The 22,350-nt window shown below is 36.8% G+C and overlaps 1 pseudogene; it reads right to left on the bottom strand.

Annotated features, from left to right (window-relative positions):
- The window catches only part of LOC116467508 (fatty acyl-CoA reductase 1-like), a 59,678-nt pseudogene extending 55,576 nt beyond the window's left edge, over positions 1-4,102 (bottom strand).
- Between the last annotated feature and the right edge of the window lie 18,248 nt (positions 4,103-22,350).

The following is a 22,350-nucleotide window of genomic DNA, read 5'->3' as shown; positions in this document are numbered from 1 at the left end:
TTAGCAGATGCATTGAGGGCAAAGGCAGCACTCAAGTTTGGACTCCCCTCTCTGCTTCACTTTTTTCCTGAGATCTTAGCCCTAACAGCCCTTTGTGCTTTGATAGATTCTTATGCTTTCTGACATCAATTTTCTGTGTTTGGTTGACATCACCAGGTGTGGTGGTCCCAAATGAGCTAGCCCACTCTGGTGATCTTGCATATCCTACTGTGAGCAAAGCAAAGGGATAATGGTCCCAGCTGCTGCAGTCTAATTCATCTCTATAGTGGTGCTGAACATGCTTCTCATGGTTGTTCCAACTGATGACTGAGCATGACGGAGATTCTCAAGCTAGCTTATTCCTATGAGCTGTGAGAATCCTCAGACAGATGATTTTTCCTGTAGGAATTTCCATTGGCCTTGCCAAATTTTCTTAATACTGCACTGCAATTGAAAAATTTATTTCCTTTCTCCTTTTTTCACAGAGGTCAGGACAGAATTGCTGTTTGACATCTGTCCCAACTTCCTTATGCTCTCCGGAGCAGAACACTTCACAGCAGTTATCAATCCCAGGGGGAAGATACAAACACTTCTTCCTATTGCATCTTGGAACTGGAGTCACTGAGAAAAACGCAACATGGTCAAGCACTGGGTAGAACAACACACTTTATTTACAGAGAGAAGAGACAGAACAAGATACACTTAATAGAGTGCTGTGATCCCTTATGGCTAGCACGTCACCCAGGCAGGTCACCCAGGCAGGCAGCTGAGAATGGGTGATTGGCCTACATGCACCCCTGTCAGGCTGAAGCAGAAGAACCCAACCCCTCCTCCATGGAGTCTGAAATAGTAAAAACTGGGTGTGTTCCTGAGGACCATTGACTTATGAGCTTAAACAGAACAAAGGAGTGCACACTGAGCTTATAAGAAAAGATACTTTCATATAAGACAATAGGCCCTGCAGAGGCTATCTGGGCTTTTTATGTTTTGCAGTAAAAAATTTCTAGGATCAAGGCCCATTCTTATGCAGTCAACTGGGGGTGGAAAGACCCCACAATCAGTTTGGTACCCTATTACCTTTCCCAGCAGCCTTCCTTCCCTGTTGAGAAAATTCTCTCAAGGCATTTACCAGCAATAAGTTGTTTGATCCTCTAGAATGTCTAATGCCATCTTGATGTTGGATTCTTGTGTTACCAAGCTAACACAAGTGCCAAGAATGGCCTGAGAAATGCAGCAGTAAGATGGGGATTTGTGACTGGCCCACCCCCTTGCTGGCGGGTGAGAAGGATCCCATCTCTGTTGGAAGGTGAGGCTCAAATCATTCTTGGCACAAAGTCCCAGGTCAGTCATCTGCCAGTTGGCGTTAGCCAGTGTCAAAGGACAAGACTATAATACATTTAGTTAATGATATAACTGGCTTTCTTTCACGATTCATGAATTGGGGTAGCATTCTATTCTATAGAATAAGAGCTTCCCTGAGCTGAGCAGAAAAGGATGGCTTCATAGGCAGAAAAAGACTGAAGAAAGAAATTATGAATGGAAAGTGAATTGCTTGTTCCAGGGTTACTTTCCTTACAGAGTTAAAACAAGGGGACTTCCTTATTATGCTAAATTGGATTGACTGGAATCTTGCTTGTTTTTCTTTTTGAAATTTTGCCCATTTCAAAGTTCAGTTTGATTAAGTGGCACTTATCAGGAGTGACTACATTCTGGTTTGGTCTGGTCTACTGATGTCTAGTGCAGGAAGCCAGTTCAAGACAATGACCTCTCATAAAATTTGGTTAACATCATGCTTTATTATTAGTCACGTGAAAACTGCCTGAATTGTCACAGAATGGAGTGGCAAAGTTGGAGCCTACACGTGGATCCAAGAGCTTAGACTCTTAATTATAATAGCTGATCTAGCTGCTCCTTCCTCTGAATGACCATCTTGTCAACCTTTAATACGAATATCCCTTAAAGAAACCTAAAGGACACTTGGTGGTAAATTGACTATACTGAGCTTCTCCCTTCCATGAAGGTCATGGATACCCATTCTGGTTACAAGTCTGCTTAGCCACCCTTGAGTCTGAGCCAAAATCCTTCACTGGGGCTTATGGTATGCTTGATAACAGACAGCAGAGCTTCTGATCAGGAAACCCTCTTGACAGTGAAGGATGTGAGGGACAAAGCCCAAACCCATGGGCTTCACTCATTGTATCACACACAGAACCATCTATAAGCAGCTGGTATCACAGGATGTTGGAAGAGCTTCTAAACACACCCAGGTGTGAGACAATAATCAAAAAGTCCCAGGTGTGAGACAATAATAAAAAAGGATGTGGTATTTCATAGGAAGAAAAAAGTTGTTCGTCATTAGAAAGAAGAGAAGGTCTTGAAACCAAGGAGGAGAAAAACGAATAACTCCACTTACCACTCTTCCTATTGACTTCATGAAGGATTTGGGGCTTCCCATCCCTACAAATCTGGGTTCGTCAGCTTGAAGTTCCTGTCCCTCAAAGCTCGTGTATTTTGGTGACTAGAAGCAGCAAGTTTACCAAGTGAAAAATTGTCACTATACTGACAGGAATAATTGATCTTGATCAGTAGGAAGAGATAGGGCTGTTTTTAGGAAGGAAATAATCTTTGTGATGTCCAGTTAATTCATTTGAGTTTCTCATAGTAATTCTGTGTTGTACTATGTTGTGAGTAAACATATGCAGCAAACCTAGACCAAGAAGCATAAGATTATTAAGCATTCAGAATCCACACAAGAAAAACCAGTGTGACTTGCCAAGTTAATAGCTGACAGTGAGAAAAATTTTTAATGTATAACAGAGACAGGGAATGAGTACCAATTGGAGCCTGGGGTGCATTTGCAGCCTGGGCCTATAATTCATCCTACTAACTTTCCTCTTATGACTTTCCTCTCAGGAACAAAGGCCTGCAGATACAATAGAAAAGCCTTCACACAGATCTGCTGGAGAAGTAGATCCGGGTGAAACAGCAGGAAAACTGTCATAAAAATGCATATCTCAGATTTCCTACTAGTAGGGTCATAAGCAACTCACGACTCCAGCTGCCGAGATCTAAATCTGTCACTACTTTTGCTCGGAGACTATTTCCTATGGAGGGAGTATTCTTAACCAATTACTGCATTTGGCTGTGATCCAAAATTTGGCTCAGTCCTGTAAGTTTCCAGATTCTTCTAAGACTGAACTGCACTGTAATCTGAGAATTTATGTTTTCTCTTCCTTTCATTCTTCTCTTTCAAAGGGTTTAGTACTACACTGTAGTCTGATGGTTTTCTAGCCTCATCTGGTTTCTCAATACATAAAAGTTCTTCCAGTAAATCTTTTACATACATAATGCTTTCTTGGTCTCTGCTTTGTAGAGAACCTGGAGTAATGCATCTTATTCATACAAGCTAAATTTAATAATAACATAAATTATTGATTTTATTTAAGGTACTAGAGGAACACAAATAGAAATTTTTAAGATAAACTTTATAAGGAGGATGCTCTGCTAGTACAGTAAAAAAAAAAAAAAAAAGAGAAGGAGTTTCATGATGACTAACTACAGAAAACTCTACTAGCCTCCTCTACAAAGAAGAAGCAAATTATGAGTAATCACAATTTGAATGGATCATCCAAAACAAAGCATGCAAATTCAACAGAGAAGTGACAGGAAACACCTAAGCAAGGAAGGAGGGAGAAGCCTGGAAACCTGTTTGGCTAGGACGGGCTGGAGCCTAGAGAAACTCCCCAGTATGGAGGAAAGGTAAGTGAGAGAACAGACTACTGCAATCTTAGCCATGGTAGAGCCTCTCAAACTTTGCAGGTTCTAAAATAGGGAGCTGCCTGAGACTGTATGACAGCACTTCTCCAGAGAGAAAGCTGACATTGAGTCCCACTCATGCCCCAAGTCTTAAGAAGCTCCAAAAAGGCACTATTTTGAGAACCCAACCATGAACAGACAGCACCTTACACTGGGGCCTAACCACACCTGCAGCTCCACATTCCCGGGGCCCCACTGAGTTCCCATGCCTGCAGCCACCACCATGTGGCTGGCTGCTGTCACAAGGGTGGAAGAGTGGGGCATTGGCAGCAAACTTGATTCCTCGAGCAGCAGAGCCACAATTCATTTTCATGAGCCCACACAAAGTTCCCCGCCCGTCTCTGCCATCACTGCAGGCTGCTGCCACTGGGGCTAGAGTGCAAATGAAGCACACCTTCCCCACCTGCCTGCCTCTGACTCCTGCCCACCATCTTCAGTAGCAGGACTTCAGTGTACCCAATGCTACTCTCCACCCAAACATTCTGTCAGGGTCCTGCAGATAATTTCACCCCTGCCTATGACATCCAGTACCTATACACACCTTCAGGCGGCCTAAGGACAAGCCTGTGCAACCTGGCTTCACATCCCTCATGCAGGAGCATGAAGTCCAGGGACCTGGTAATTACCAAACCCCTGTCCACCACCATTGGTACCTGAGCACTCTTCCTGGAAGCCTGAGGTTGGGCCTCCCTTACTCTACTGCTACCACCACAGCTGGCACCTACCTGCCTGTACCACATGTAGCCCTGGAGACTGGTCAGCTTAGCTCAATACAAATATCACCAACACCAGCCTTCACTGCTCAGAACTGAGAGGATTGTCCCAACAGGGCTATCGTCATCTTCCACACCAGGCCTGCTGCCCAGGAGCCGAAGAACCCACCCATACCCCTGACCCACAACTGCCACTACTAGCTTCCAAGCAAGCCACCTGGAAGCCCAAGTATCGACCAACCTGGACCAACTTATACCAGTGCCAGTGTACATTGCTCTGGTGCCCAAGAACAGGCATGCTCATCCCACAGATGCCATCATGGGGCCCAAAGACTGGCATACAATTTATCCCTGTCCCCAGCAAAACTTCACCACAGCCTCCACTAATAACCACACCTTCAGTCACTGAGGATATTACAGACACCACTGATGCTGATTTATAGTCAAAGAAATCATATAGAGACTACATGACTGCACAAGTGCAGAACCCTACCCAACCAACTCCATAGATACATCCCCCTTAAAAGTCCTCCCATGCTAAAGCCACTCCAAAAAAATCAGAAAAAGCAAATGTTACACAATATTTGCAGATATCAACATAAGGACACGTAAAATATAAAACAGCAAGGAAATACGACACCTCTAAAGGGACACAATAATTCCTCAGCAATGCATTGCAACAATAAAAGGATTAAAAGAATTACAACACAGAAAAAATTTAAAACATTGATTTTAGAGGTGGCAGACCAAAATGCCAAAATAGGACCTTCCAGTGATCATCCCTCCTGCAAGAAGACCAATCTGAACCACTACGCACATAAGATAGCACCTTCATAAAAACCAAAAATCAAGTCAGTGATCATAGTATCTGGTATAACATCATATCAAGTAAAGAGACACTGAAGAAGGTAGGAAAGTCAGTCCCACATTGCCTACAATGCCCCTCCTTCACCTCCCAGCAGTGGCCACATGGCACAAAGAATCTGTTTGCTTGGGGGAAGGAGAGCACAGTGATTATCAGACTTTGCATTAGAATCCAATGCTGCCTTGTCACAGTGGAAATCAACATAGGGCAGAATTGAGCCTGGGCCCATGGAGGGAGCATTGAGACAAACCTTAGAGGTGAATTGTCCATCCCAGTGGTCAGAAACTGAGTTCCAGCTAGCCCCACCTGTGGCCTAAACTGTCTTTCAAATTTATTTTAAACCCCAGACTAAAGTGTTCGGGGGTCATAAATAAATTTGAAAGGCAGTTTAGGTCACAAGGATTGCAATTCCTGGGCAAGTCCTGGTGCCATTCTGGGCTTGGAGTCAGTGAACTTGAGTGCATATCACCTAGTGAAACACCAGCGGGGGTGGCCAAGGGGTGACATCGCCCCTCCCCAATACCAGGCAGCACAGCTCACAGCTCTAGAAAAGTGAAGAGGACTGTGTCTTGCAACTTGAATGCAAGCTCAACTATAGTAAAATAAGGCACTAAGCAGACTCCTAGATAATATGACTAGATAGATCTCTATGAGGAAAACTGCAAAATACTGATTAAAGAAACTGAAGAGGACAGAAACAAATGGAAATTCATTCCAGGCTCATGGAACCCGTATTAGTCTGTTTTCACAGTACTATAAAGAAATATCCAAGACTGGGTAATTTAGAGAGAAAAGAGTTTTAACTGACTTACAATTCCGCATGTCTGGGGAGGCCTCAGGAAACTTATAATAGTGGCAGAAGGTGAAGAGAAAGCAAGCACCTTCTTCACATGACAGCAGGAGAGAGGAGAGAGAGCGAAGGGAGAAGACATGCTTATAAAACTGTGAGAACTGATTCACTATCATGAGAACAGCATTGGGGAATCCACCCCCATGATCCCTTGGTCCCTCCCTCAACACCTAGGGATTATGGGGATTACAATTCAAGATGAGATTTGGGTGGGGACAGAGCCAAACCATCTCAGAACCAAAGAATGAATATACTAAAATGACAATACTGCCCAAACAAATCTGCAGATTCAATGCAATATTTATCAAAATATCAATATCATTTTATAGAATTAGAAAAAAGTCCTAAAATTTATGTGGAACCAAGAAAGAGCCCAAATAGTCAAAGCAATTCTGAATTTAAAAATAAAACACAACAAAACAAAGCTGGAGGCATCGCAGTACCTGACTTCAAAATATGTTACAAGGCATAGTGACCAAAACACCATGGTGCTGGTATAAAAACAGACATATACACCAATTGAACAGAATAAAGAATCCAGAAATAAACTCATATGTTATAGCCAAATGATTTTTGACAATGGCACCAATAACATACACTGGAGAAAAGACACCCTTCTCAATAAATGGTGCTGGAAAAACTGGAGATCCATATACAGAAGAATGCAAGTGCACCCCTATCTCACACCATATTTAAAAAGTCAACTCAGTACAGATGCATGACTTTAATATTAGACCCATAACTACAAAACTACATTAAGAAAACATTGGGAAAACACTTCAGGGCACATGTCTAGACATTTCGCGGTCAAAACCTCAAAAGCACAGACAACAAAACCAAAAATAGACAAATGGGACAATTTTAAATTAATAAGCTTCTGCCCAACAAAGGAAACAACAAAGTGAAGAGAAAACATTTTGAATGAGAGAAAATATTTGCAAACTATTCAAGGGACTAATATTCAGACTATGCAAGGAACTCAAATAACTCGACAGTAAAAAAATAAATAAATAAAAATTAATCCCATTAAAAAGTTTACAAAAGAATAGAAAATTCTCAAAAGAAGTCATGCAAACTTCCAATAGGTATATGAAAAAATGCTCAACATCACTAATCATCAGGGAAATGCAAATCAAAACTACGATGAGATCCTCTTAAACGAATTGAAATGGCTATTAGTAAAAACAGAAGAAAATAATTGATGCTGGTTAGGATATGGAAAAAAGGAACTCATATAATCTTGGTGAGAATGTAAATTAGTACAGTAACTAAACAGTGTGGAGGCTACAAAAAAAAAACACTAAAATTACAACTAGCATATTAACCAGCAATCTCACTACTGGATATTCATCCAAAGGAAAAGAAATCAGTATATTAAAGGGTTACTTGGACTTACATGTTTATTGCAGCACTACTGTCAATAACAGAGATATGAAATCAACCTAAGTGTCCATCAACAAATGAAGAAATAAAGAAAATGTCACACATATATGTAATTAAATACTATTTAGTGATATGAATGAAATTATGTTATTTACAGCAATATGCATGGCACTGGAGGATGGCCCTGGAGGTCATTATGTTAAGTGAAATACACCAGGCAGAGAAAAGTATGTTACATGTTCTAAATCATAAGTGGGAGCTAAGAAAGTTCATCGAATGGAGGTAGAGAATAGAATAATATTAATAGATACCAGAGACTGGGAAAGATGTGTGTATAGTATGGGAAATAAAGAGAGCTTAGGTAATGCATCCAAATTTACAGCTGGGTTGAAGTAAGTTCTAATGTTTGAAAGTAGAGTAGGGTGAATATGGTCAGCAGTAATACATTATCTATTTCAAAGTAGCTAGAAGAGAGGACATGAAGGGTACCCAACATATAAAAATAATAAATACTTGAGGTAATGGATACCTCAAAATACTCTGACTTGATCATTACATATTCTATGAATATGTAACAAATACTCACATGTATACCACAATATGTAAAATATAGTGTATCAATTGAAAAATGAAAGGTGTACTCTCACCTGATAGGGTAAAATAGACAAGGAGATGTAACAGCATATCCAATTGTTTAGAAATAAAGAAATGCATAGCGCATTCAAGAACCAAATGTTATTCTTTGTGGATTTAATTTTTGCTACCAAACTTATATTTTGAAGTAATTCAGAATATATAATACATAATTTAAAAGTTTCATCTTTGAAATTATTCATCTGATAAAAGATCAATTACAGATACCTAATTTTTGCCTTTAATCATTTCAACATTCAAAGTGGCTATTGCTGTTCCGAATTAGGCATAAACAAAATTGTGAAGTAACTAAAATTGGCATTGGATATTATTTTTTAACATGCGAGTGTTTATCTCACTTTTAATTTAAAAAAACCCATAAAATGCTCAGTGCTGTTAGAATATAAAATCTGAAAATAAAATTTAATATTTATTTAGAAGGTGACATAAAAGACTGCTAAATCTCAATGTTATTCTGGAATTGCTCTTTGCACTTATTTTTAGCCATGGCTTTTAAGTGCAATGAATAATGAACTCATAACTTTGGAGGATTTGATTAGTCCAATGCAGCATGCTGAAAGTAGCTTTTAGAGCATTCGGTTTAAATAAAAAGAAAATGCATAAGCTTTTACACTTGACTCCACAATACATTTGAATTAATTTTATTATAAAATTTCACCCCATTTATTCTATAAAAATGGTGCTCCAAGATGATATTTTGTTTTATTTTTTATTTTTAAATTGAGATAGGGTCTTGCTATGTCATCCAGGCTGGAGTGCAGTGTGGCACAATCGCAGCTCACTGTAGCCTCAACTTCTCAGGATCCCGTGATCCTCCTATGTCAGCCTTCCAAGTAGCTGGGACCACAGGCGTGTGCCACCATGCTTGGCTAATTTTTGTATTTTTGGTAGAAATGAGGTCTCAATATGTTGTCCAGGCTGGTCTTGAACTCCTGAGCTCAAGCTATCCACCCACCTGGGCCTCCCAACGTGCTGGAATTACAGGAGTGAGCCACCGCACCCAGACTCTAAGATGATATTTTAAAATATCTGTGAAACAGACACAAATTTAAGGGCAAGGCATGAATCACCCATTGTTAAATTCAACATGGCAGAAGCATTACACAGTTTTTCAATTCGTCCACCCACTATATATTTTATATCAGAACATCACTATGTACACCACGAATATGTACAATTTTTATTTGCCAATTAAAGTTAAAAGTAAAAGATACAAAAGGCACTAACCAGAATAAATACATAAATAAATAAATAAATAAATAAATAAATAAATAAATAAATAAAAGACAAAAAATAAAAATAAGCAGAGTCTCTTCCTGGTTTTATTAAGACCAGGTGCAGTTGTCATCTGCTCAGACTCCTACTAATAGTGCTCAAATTTGGACTTCAGATATTAGAAAATCTTGAAATTCTTTCTTGTGAGTGCTGTATACAAAAGTTTGCATAAATAGTAAACGATTTCCTAGTTACATCTCTCTGAACAGCTGTTAGGGTGACAAGTTAAAACTGAGATTTGTCCAATTTTTTTTTTTTTTTTTTTTTTTTTTTTTTGGCGGGGGGTCACTTTTGCCCCGGGTTGGGGGGCGGGGGGCGGTCTCGGCTCACTGCAAACTCCACCTCCCGGGTTCACGCCATTCTCCTGCCTCAGCCTCCGGAGTAGCTGGGACTACAGGCGCCCGCCACCGCGCCTAGCTAATTTTTTTGTATTTTTAGTAGAGGCCGGGTTTCACCGTGGTCTCGATCTCCTGACCTCGTGATCCACCCGCCTCGGCCTCCCAAAGTGCTGGGATTACAGGCGTGAGGATTTTTCCAATTTTTACTGAACACTATCAGTTCTGTATTTCCTATTTTTTAAAAATATATTTCTTGAATGTATTAGCTTTCAAAGCTTGATGCCCACAAATGGAACTCAAAAAGGAGAAATTTATGCAAACAAAGTAATAGTAGTAGCAGGAACAAGAAGCTTTAGCCATTGATAGCATCAACACTGGATTTTAGATAGACAATTTACAATCAATATTTTAATGTCCAAGCAAGGTTAATATAAAATAAATATGCCCAAAAAGTAAACTGACCTTTATTTATTTAACATTTTTATTAGCTATTTCCTAAGTATCAGGTGTTCTTTAGATATTGGCATATTTGAATGAATGAAATTTGAGATGATTCATTTAACGAACTAACCATTGTAATTGGTTTTTCCCCATTTTGTTGATCTAACCATTGCAATTGATACAATTGATTATAAACAAAATAGGGGACAAAAGTAACAGAAGTAAAGCAAGACAACACCAGACACAGTCATGTTACTCTCATCATTTCCCCTTTATTCAGACAGGTGTCCTGGTGTCACTTTAAGAATACATTCTGACATTGACTTTTTGATGCTTTCATAAAAGATAAGCCCACTTTCTTTTGTTATTCCACAACTGATGGAAAAATTTGCTAGGTCAGCTATAATTTTTCTATTTTAATTAGATTTATTTCTTGCTTGCAGTCTTTTCACTACGGAAACTAAAAATCTGATAATTGTGAAGCCACTTTACTTATAGTATAGGTTTTAGATAGATTCCCTTTATTTCTAGACAGTTTACATATCTAGTATTCTGTTTCCAGGCAATAACAAACAACTATCCTACAAGAAAAGCCCACCTGTTAGCACTGTATAAGAGATTTTGTCCAGTTCTATGCAGGTACCTTTTTAAAAATTACACCAAATAAAATGTCAATAAGTACACTCAACATTTTTCTTGTAAATCACTGTTGCATTATGGCAAGTCATGCTTTCTAACTTTTCACATTGCACAGTACGTTGAACTGCACTCCAAGTGTTTGTTCAAAACTGAAACAGTGTTTGTAAGCAAGTGGTGATAATCTATTTTCTGGGAACAGGGAAACAATTTGATACTTTGAATTCACAATGCAATGAATTTGAAACGTTGATTTACCATTCCTGGATGTAGTTTTACATCTTTGTTGTTTCTCTTTCCTTAATTTTTGATTCCTTATAAGTGAAATATTTCTGTCTGCTCTGTGAATCAGCATTAAGATTTTTGTTCTCAATAAATTTTATGTTATATCTTATCTTTTTTCATACTTAAAATGGTGGTTTTTTTGGCGTTATCACTAAACAGTATCTTCCCCAAATAAATGTCTGCTATCTACTTATCACAACTCAGCACTTTCAAGTTAAAAAAAAAGAAAAACAGTTTAATGTCTGGCAAAGTATCTATGCCCATTAAAGGTTTTTGTTTTCTTTTGTTTTTTCATTCCTTAAATCCAGTTCTTTACTCAAATCTGTTATTTTGTGTATCAATATACCTTAGGTTTTATTATTTTTAGTAATATTGTTATCATTTATCATTAATTTGACTAACTGTTCATTTAGGTTTCTGTTGACTTGTTCAATGAGATTTATATATTTTTGATGAATATAAAACTAAGCATTTGAAAACACTTTATATTGAGATAATTTTTAGACACAGTTGTAAAACTGGCATGGACAGTCTTCGTCTACCTTTATTCAACTTCTCTTGTATTGTCACCTTTCATATCAACAGAAAAAATTATTGAAATTTAGCCTATCCCAAAAGAAACAGCTCTGTTTCAGAACAGTGTATGTCTGCAAGATTAAGAAACCTGATTACTAATATATGGCAGAGATTATTTTTAATCTTAGAAAAAAGAATAAGAATATATAACCCTTCAAAGACCCACGTGTTCCATGCTAGATATTTACGAAATAACAATATAAAATTTAGATATTTCTCTTGGTATAGTACTATAAAATAAATTAGAGAATTTATTGTAGCTCACCAGTTTTTTTTTTCCGTTATATACTTTTGCATGCTAGTATACAGTCCGGAATCACACTTTGCATTTAATTTTCTTAGTTTTCTCCAATCTTGACAGTCCCCAGTATTTTATCTTACCCGACCTTCACACATTTGAAATACACTAGACAGTTATTTTATAGAATATCTTTCAGTTTGAATTTGTCTGAATGTTTTCTTTTTATTAAATTGAGGGTATATGCTATCAATAAGAATACTATGGAGGTTATCTATCCTCTTTTTCATTGCCTCAGACCAGGGGATACCTTATGTCTGTACAGGCACATCGTGTTTTCTTGTGCTTTGCTTTATTATGCTTTGCAGATATTGTGGGTTTGTTTTTTTTTTTTTTTTTTTTCAAGTTTTCTGGCAACCCGGTACAAACAAATCTATAGGCACAATTTTTTCAACAGCATTGGCTTACTTCATAGTTCTGTGTCACATTTTGTTAATTCTCAAAATATTTCAAACTGTTTTATTATTATTATATTTGTTATGTTGATCGGTGATCAGTGATCTTTGATGTTACTATTGTAATTGTTTTGGGGTACCACAAATTGTGCCCATATAAAACAATAAAATTAATAAGTTCTGTTTGTTTTGACTACTCAACTGACCCCTAGATCCCTCACGTCTCATCACCTCCTTGGCTCTATCTATTCCCTGAGGCACAACGATAGTGAAATCAGGCCAACTAATAAGTCTACAATGGCCTTTAAATGTTCAAGTGAATGGAAGAGTTGTATATCTTTCACTTAAAATCAAAAGGTAGAAATGATTAAACTTAGTGAGGAAAGCATGTTGAAACCTGAGGTAGGCCAAAATCTAGACTTCTTGTGCCAGTTAAACAAGTTTTAAGTGCAGAGGAAAAGTTATTTAAGGAAATTAAAAGTAATACTCCAGTGAACATATAGATAATAAGAAACAGGCCGGGCGCGGTGGCTCACGCTTGTAATCCCAGCACTTTGGGAGGCCGAGGCGGGCGGATCACGAGGTCAGGAGATTGAGACCACGGTGAAACCCCGTCTCTACTAAAAAATACAAAAAATTAGCCGGGCGTGGTGGCGGGCGCCTGTAGTCACAGCTACTCGGAGAGGCTGAGGCAGGAGAATGGCGTGAACCTGGGAGGCGGAGCTTGCAGTGAGCCGAGATCACGCCACTGCACTCCAGCCTGGGCGGCAGAGCGAGACTCCGCCTCAAAAAAAAAAAAAAACAGTTTTATTGTTGATATGGGGAAAGTTTCAGCATAGAAGATCAAACAAACCACAACATTTCATTAAGCCTAAGCCCCAAATTTGGCTTTGAGTTTGTGATTAAGAACAAAGTACTAACTATCTTCAATTCTACGAAAGCTGACAGAGGCAAGGAAACTACAGAAGAAAAGTCGGAAGCTAGCAGAAGTTGGTTCATGTGCTTTCAGAAAAGAAGTCATCTCCACAACATTACCGTGCAGGAAGAAACAGTAAGCACTGATGGAAAAGCTGCAACAAGTTGTCCAGAAGATCTAACTAAGATAACTGATCAAGCTGTCTACACTTAACTGATCAAGGTGTCTACACTAAACAACAGATTTTCAGTGTAGACAAAATAGCCTTCTCTGGGAAGAAGATGGCATCTAGGCCTTTCATAGCTAGAGAGGAGAAGTCAATGCTTGGCTTCAAAGCTTCAAAGGACAGGCTAATGCAGCTCTTGTTAGGGGCTAATGCAGCTGGTGAATTTGAGTTGAAACCAATACTCATTTACCATTCTAAATATCCTAGCACTTTTAAGAATTAGGCTACATCTAGTCTGCCTGTGCTCTACAAATAAAACGATAAAGTCTAGATGACAGCACATTTGTTTCCAGCATGGTTTACTGAATATTTTAAGCCTACTGTGTAGACCTAATGCTCAGAAAAAAAGATTCCTTTCAACATATTACTTCTCATTGACAATACACCTAAATCATCCAAGAACTCTGAGGGAGGTGTACAAGGAGATTAATGTTGTTTCTCAAGGCTGCTAGCGCAGCATCCATTCTGCAGCCCATGGATCAAGAAGTAATTTCAGCTTTCATGTCTCATGTAAGAAATACATTTTGTAAGGTACAGCTGCCAAAGATAATGATCCCCCTGATGGATCTGAACAAAATAAATTGAAAACCTTCTGAAAAGGATTCACCATTCTAGATGTCATTAAGATTATTCATAATTCATGGGAGGAGATAAAAATATCAACATTAACAGGGATTTGGCAGAAGTTGATTAACTTTCATGGCTGACACTGAGGTGTTCAAGGCTCAGTGGCAGAAGGAACCGCAGATGTGGTGGAAATTTCAAGAGAACTAAGATTAGAAGTGGAGCCTGAAGATGTGGCTTGATTGGTGCAATCTCATGATACAACTTGAATGGATGAGAAGTTGCTTTTTATGAATGAGCAAAGAAAGTGTTTTCTTGAGATGAAATCTACTTCTGATGAAGATGCTGTGAACATTGTTGAAATGACAACAAAGGACTTAGAATATTACACAAACTTATCGATAAGGCAGTGGCAGAATTTAAGAGGATTGACACCAATTTTGAAAGTTCTACTGTTGGGAAAATGCTATCAAAGAGCATCACATACTATAGAGTAATCTTTCATCAAAGGAATAGTCAGCTGATGTGGAAAAATTTATCATCTTATTTTTTAAAATTGTCAATGCCACCTTCAGCAACCGCCACCCTGATCAGTAGCCACCAACATCGGGGCAAGATCCTCAATCAGCAAAATGATTATAACTCGCTGAAGGCTCAGATAATTGTTAGCATTTTTTAGCAATAAAGTATTTTTTAATTAACGCATGTACATTGTCTGTTTAGAAATAATGCTATTGCACACGTAATAGGCTACAATATAGTGTAAACATAACTTACATATACACTGAGAAACCACAAAACGTGTGATTTGTTCTTTCATGATATTCACTTTTTTGTCATGGTTTGGAATCAAATCCATGGTTTCTTCATGGTATGCCTGTATGTATTATTGATGTTGTTATCCATCTCTTGCTTAGCGTGGCATCTGCTAGGATATAAAATTACTGTTTTTTTATCGCCTTGGAATTTATTAAATGTAAGGGGGAGATATTTTGAGACTATGCAAATACGCTGTTTCTGCTTAAACAGTCATCTCCTAAATTTAACATCCATAATTAGATCTTGCCTGCAGCAATTATTCCTGGGTTATTCTAATTGTAGTTTTGCATTTTATTCTACATTTATGAACCAGAATTATTTTGTAAGGAAGAGTTATTACTTCTCCTCCATGTATTTTTGCATCCAGTATTTATTTATATGTGCATAGATTCATATTTTGAGGACATCCAGGTTAAGTATTATTAACTTTTTTAGCACTCCATTGCTACGTGGCACCACAGGATGCTCCAAGATTATTTTGTATTTTTCTGCCTCATGCCTGGAATCAATCAGACCCCCTAAGGAACTTGGAATTTTTCACTTGAGGAATGACTGTTAAGAACCAACATCTGGACTCTAGGTGTGTTCTTTGCTACTGACCTGTCATTGCTTCTAATCCCTCTCAAGGATCAAGCTGGGAAATGTGTGGATGTATATTAAGTCATGCATACACATATTAATTTATGCCTTTTGATCTGTATGTATATGTATATGTTAGTGTATATGTGTATGTGAATGTTATATATAGACACACACGTTAAATATGTATGTATACACACGTTAAATGTTAAATATATATGTATACATATACACATATGCACATAAAATAACATTTGCTCATACTGACATTTCTGACTCCAATCTATTACCACCACAGAGTTTATTCTAGTATTTCCCCATTTCCTGATGTTTTTTTCTCTTTCTTCAGCAGTGACTTCTATTTTCTAAAATATATTTAACTTTTTCTTCAAGCCTGGAATATAAATAGTATAGATTCAGAATCGCTAATGCATATCCCTGTGAGGAATACTAAATTGCCCAATGAAGTACAATGTGTATAGAAAGAATTTTTTTCATTTTATTGTCTTTGGCCTTACAACATTTAGTTGAAAAGCTGTTTTCAAAATTTACTCAAGTCAGCTCCTTTTTTCCTAGCCCTTTCAGTAGAGTTATATGATTTATTTGTAATAGAGTTAGATTCATTTATCACAGTCTACATTTCCTCTTTCTTCCCACATCCTGATAAATCTTTTTAAATGTTCCATTCAGTAAAATTCACACTTTGTAGAGTACACTTCTATGGATTTTGAAAAATGAAATTAGTTGTATATTCACAACTATAATTCCATATGAAATGTAATATTACCCATAAAATTCCTTTGCTATACCCCTCCATGGTAAATCCATCTCCCCTCCTCCCCAGACCCTGGCAAGAACTGATTTCTTTTGAATACCGGTTGTTTTGTTTTTACTCACATTTCATATAAAGGAATCACATAGTATGTTGTCTTCTGAGTCTGGCTTTTTTCACTTAGGACAATGCATATATGATTTGTAATGGTTAATATTGTCAAATGACTGGATTGAAGGATGCAAAGTATTGTTCCTCATTGTGTCTGTGAGGGTGTTGCCAAAGGAGATTAACATTTGAGTCAGTGGACTAGGACAGGCGGACCCACCTTCAATCTGGGTGGGTACCCTTAATCAGCTGCCAGTATAGCTAAATTAAAGCAGGCAGGAGAAGGTGGAAGAGCAGACTTGTCGAATCTTCCAGCCTCCATCTTTCTCCTGTGCTGAATGCTTCCTGTCCTCAAACGTCAGACTGCAAGACAATTCAACCCTGATGTTACAACAATTGATAGATCGATGCCACTTATTGCTAAGCAATATTTCATTATATGAATGAACCAGAGTTTGTATACATTCATTTGACTCATTTTCCTTGATCTTGCATTTGTGGTTTTGTGCCATTACTTTCAAGAAATTAGGTATATTAAATGGATTGACAATGTTGCATGACTTTTGAATGGTCTCTTTTGGTAGTTTTTCACTAATTTTTCCCTTTATGTTTCTGTTTGAATAATTTCTATGGATCTAAGTTCAGTGAATCTTTTATGAATTTTGTCCTGTTTACAGATGAGCATATCACAAATATTTCTAATCGTCTTACTGTTTAACATGTCTAGCATTTCCCTTTCCTTCGTTATAATTGTAATCTCTGACAAAATTTTCCATTTGCATATTGCTCACCCTTTCCAAAATAATTTCAAAAAAATTTAGTACCTGATTAATACTAGTCAGTTTCTATATCTTGGTCATAACTGAGTATGGTTTTGATGGTTGCTTTGTCTCTTTTAAGTGTGTTTTCCTTATCATTTTATAGCCTTGCGATTTTTTCTTAAATCCAGACATTCTTTTCAGGACAGTAGTTATGAGTTAAGTAGCTTTTATGACCATGATTCCATCTAATAGATCTTTATTGTTAGCATTTGAGTTAATCTAGGTAAGAATTGTACTGGGGTGTGAAGGTCATTGTTACTGTGGCTACATTACTATGCAATGTCTGTTCATAGAAAAAATGAATTTTTTAAAATATGCCAACTGTTCTTACTCATAAAACAGAACAAAAAATAATTGCGTATGAATGGGAAAAATATAGTTAATAATCCTATAATACTTTTCTTTCTCTGATATGGTTTGGATTTGTGTCCCTGCTCAAATCTCATGCCAAATTTTAATCCCCAAAGTTGAAGGAGGGTCATGGTGAGAGCTGATTGGATCATGAGGGCAGATTTCCTCGTTGCTGTTCTTGTGATAGTGAGTGAGTTCTCGCGAGATTTGGTTGTTTAAAAGTGTGTAGCACCTCCTCCTTTGCTCTCTTCCTCCTGCTCTGGCCACATAAGACGTGCCTGCTTCCCTTTTCATTATGATTGAAAGTTTCTCGAGGCCTCTCCAGCCATGCCTCCTTTACAGCCTGTGGAACAAAGAGCCAAAAATCTCTTTTCTTTATAAATTACCCAGTCTCAGGTATTTCTTTATAGCAGTGTGAAAATGAATTAATACATTCTTAAGAAAAGTCAATCCTAAATCTCAATACACACATTGCTTTAACTATGAAAACACACCTTTCAAGTATGCCTTGCACATACTAGTTTTGTTATGTGTTTATTTGAAATTGCATTAAGAAGCCTTAAAACATCTTAAAAATCAAGAACTATTAGATAATAAACAACAGTAAGATAATATATACTCTAACTCAAATGAAGAGTAAATCTCAATGATAGGATTTGTATACATTTGTTATTATGCTTATATTGAACATAAAATAACTATAAAAATATTAAGTAAGACACCTCTATCATTATACATTATCATTGTTTTAAAATATATAGTCCTAAGTTATTATTGTCCTGATATTATGTAATAATTTTATAAAGTTTATTTGTATTAACTTTTAATGTTAAATCAAATTACATCATAATTGAATGCAAAATTGAATTATCAGAAGAAAAACAGAAATATTGACTCTCAAAAATAAATTGATTTTCAGTCTTTATAACCACTCTGTTTAAGATGACTAATAAATGTAGTTATATTCATTAAGGCTGGATATGATAGCATGTGCCTACAGTCCCAGTTACTCAGGAGGCTGAAATGGGAGGATTGTTTGAGCCCAAGAGTTTGAGGACAGCCTGGGCAACATAATGAGACCCCATCTATTATAAAAATAAAATTTTATTAAAAAGTAGTTATATTAATAATAAAAATTATTTTTAAACTTAGAATTTGATTTACATGTTATTAAAGAGTCATATTAAAGAATCTAAAGTATATTTTCCACCATTCATAACTTACCAAAAGAAAGCAATAATAAAATAGTTCTCTGACATTTATTTATTAATTGTTTATCACTAATATATACCATATTGAGTATTTGGATTAAATCATCCATGCTAAAAAAGTGTAGCATAAAATATTTTTACTTTAAACACTTATAAAATTGTAAGATTAGCAAGTATCTACATTTGCTGTTTCTATGATTAATACCTTCATAAATATAAACTCTGTTTATATCAAAACTCTTCATTCAGAAGAAGAGACTTCCTGCCCAAATTTTATCAAAATATAAGCCAAAATATAAGCCAGTGGAAAAATGTTTGAGAAAAAAATGAAACAATGAAATAGTTTGAAATTGACAAAAATATATATTTACCTGAAAATATGGCTTCAGGCTTTGCCACTTTGAATTTAATTTGCAGTTTTAGGATTAGCACATAAAAGTGAAATGAAGAATAAAATTCTTCAAAAATACTTCTCAGTGAATTGCATTTATACAGCAAAATTTTCAAAAGATTTGTTCAATAAGCTATTGTTTAAGAAAAATTAAAATTGTTTTGATTCACAATTCTACTCCAGCAAGTGAAGTTGCATATTATTAACATCGTCTTCATATTTCATAAAAGTAAAATTATTGCTCAATGCAGTGCATTATATTTACCTAGTGCAATAGTTGGAATACAATTTGGCATCGCCAAAACTCATGGTCCCCAGTGTGGCAATACTGGCAGGTGGTTCCTTTAAGAGGTGATTGGATCATTAAGGTAGATTAATGCCTTTTTCATGGGAATGAGTTTTCTCTCTGGTGGGACTGAGTTAGTTACTAGGAGAGCAGTTTATTATAAAGTGAGGCTGCCTCTCCTAGTTGTTCTCCTTGCACCTGCCTGCTTCCTCATGAGCTTCTCTACCGCATTATGACCCAGCATAAGGCTCTCACCAGAAGCCAACCAGGTAAGGCTGCCAGGTCTTAGACCTTTCAGCCAGCAGAATTTGAGCTAAATAATCCTCTTTCTTTTATAAATGACCCAGTCTCAGGTATCGTGTTACAGCAACAAAATATAGACCAAGACACCTGGCTTAGCTCTTGCACATACTCAGTTCCCTGAAAGGACATGTGTATTTACATTTTAATTATATTTAGATTCACAATTTGTGAATGATTCCCTCACAAATACACGAACATTATTTACATGCCTTTTTCATACTTCCCAGATGAAATCATAGATGTTTAGTAAAATACCATATCTGACTTAGTAATGCATTAAGAACATCTTTTATCATTGCACACTATTTTACCCAGTGGAATACGTGTGTGTGTGTGTTTGTGTGTGTGTGTGTATAATTTATTTTCAATTACTTAATCTTGAATATTTTGTCCTTTAAAAGTCTGGCTGTTATTGTTTATCACGGTGGTTGATGTGTATCCATGGTTAACTTTTTAATAGGTCATTAAATTTATCTTCATATCACTTTCAAATTTTTATTATAGGTAAATACATTTTTGTAAATGAAATTTATGTGACCATATACAGACTACACATACAATAATTGCACTTTCAGCCCACTTGTTTTATTGTGCTTACACTATACTTTTTCTTTCTTTCTTTTATTTGGAGCTAAATTAATTTTACTAGTTTATTAAAATAATGATAATCTATGGTTATTAAATATTTGTCTTTATTACATAGTTTGCCAATACATAAGATGTTTCATTCTTGACTAGGGTAATAATCTTTAGTTACAATAACATTTCTCTTAAAAATACTATTAAATACAGATTGTTTTATGCACAATTTGTAGACAAATATTTCTAATAAATCAGGATAAATAAGCACTAGGTATCAGGCTATAATTTAAACCTTACTGACGTGTTCATTCATATGCCCATAACTCCATGAGCTGAGAAACAATAATGTCTCATTTCCCTTATATTTTTAGACTGCACAGGATGCTCAGCATATTAAGCATAAATAGTGGTTGTAAACATATTTACTAGTTATTTGATAAACTTTTCTCTCTCTATTCAACCTCTAACTTGCTTCATGTACTTTGGGAATAAGCTTGGTTTATCTGATTTTCAATTTATTCATTGATAAAGAAGCTTGATAAAATGCAAAGTAATTAGAAGAGCATCTTTTGTTCTAATTAAACCTTTAGCAATCCAGTATGTGAAATATAAATAATGGTTTTAGTTGAATTCAGGAACAATCACAGCACTTTAATCTCTTGGCTTTTTTTTACTCAATGAAAATAATCTGGCTACATCCCATTTTACTCATTCACACATCCTTAAGAGAAGTCAAAGGACAGCTCACTCGATTAGAGAAGGCCCGTCTTTCCCCTTACAGTGGTTATGATACAGCCCCTGGCACAAATATTAAAACCACAGTGCTGCAAACTTTCTGTCTTACATCCACAGGGACAATTGGGTTCCACATTTTGGGCAATATATAGTTTGCCAGTATCCTTAACCCCATCACTAGGCATCAGCGTGGACCCCAGAAACATATTCTCCCCTATATCCCATCAATTACATCCTTATCACCTCTATTTGCCTTGTATTTACCAGGGCTGATCTCATGATGCCTTATTTACAGATATATAAGGCATTACCCAGTCTCATATCTCTTACATCTCAGTTCCACAGGAGGCCTCAGATTCTTGAATCAGCTATTATTTCCTATACTCTACCGCCTGTCCTACCACCTTTTATTTTTCACTACCAGTTATCATTCCTCTGTATTCCTGATCCTTTTCGCTGGGCTCTCTGAATTTCATGGTTCATCAGTAGCAAAATTTTCAATATCCATATCTTAACCTGTATTTTGTATTGTTGTTGCTATAACAGAATACTTGAGACTGGGTAATTTATAAAGAAAAGAGGTTTATTTAGCACATGGTTCTGGAGACTGAGAAGCTCAAGATCAGGTGAGGGACTCCAGCTTGGTGATAACAGAGCAAAGAAGCAGATGTGAGCACATGCAGAGGCCAAACCCAACAGGCAGGCTCCCTTTATAACAACCTCTCTTGTATTAACTAATCCAGTCTATCAGAGTAGGAGTGACAACCCACCTACCCCCACAAGATGGCATTAATCTATTAATCTGTTTCTAAGGCATCTGCCTTCATAACCCAACACCTCCCACTAGGCCCCACCTCCCAACACAATCATACTGGCAATTAAATTTCAGCATGAGTTTTGGTGGAAACAAACCACATCCAAACCATACCAATCCTCAACCTCTTATATGTCATTGATTGTTTTCTTTTTTTAAAAAAAATCCAGATTCCACAGGGACTCTGTTTCCTATTCAGCCTCTGTTGCTTTTGCCCTATGGTAACACATGGATGTATTTAGGCATGAAAATGGAGTAGTGATCAAGAGGTCTTTAATATTTCCCTCATCTTGACAAAACTTTAGATAAGTTTTCTCTTTTCTTAAATCATTTACTTTAGAAAACTTGTAATTGCAAACTTTTTCTGG

The sequence above is a fragment of the Hylobates moloch genome, unplaced genomic scaffold (assembly GCF_009828535.3).
Source record: "Hylobates moloch isolate HMO894 unplaced genomic scaffold, HMol_V3 SCAFFOLD_4, whole genome shotgun sequence".
In the NCBI taxonomy this organism is placed as follows: domain Eukaryota; kingdom Metazoa; phylum Chordata; class Mammalia; order Primates; family Hylobatidae; genus Hylobates; species Hylobates moloch.
The sequence above is the reverse complement of the archived record's forward strand: the minus strand, read 5'-3'. Positions and strand labels throughout refer to the sequence as shown.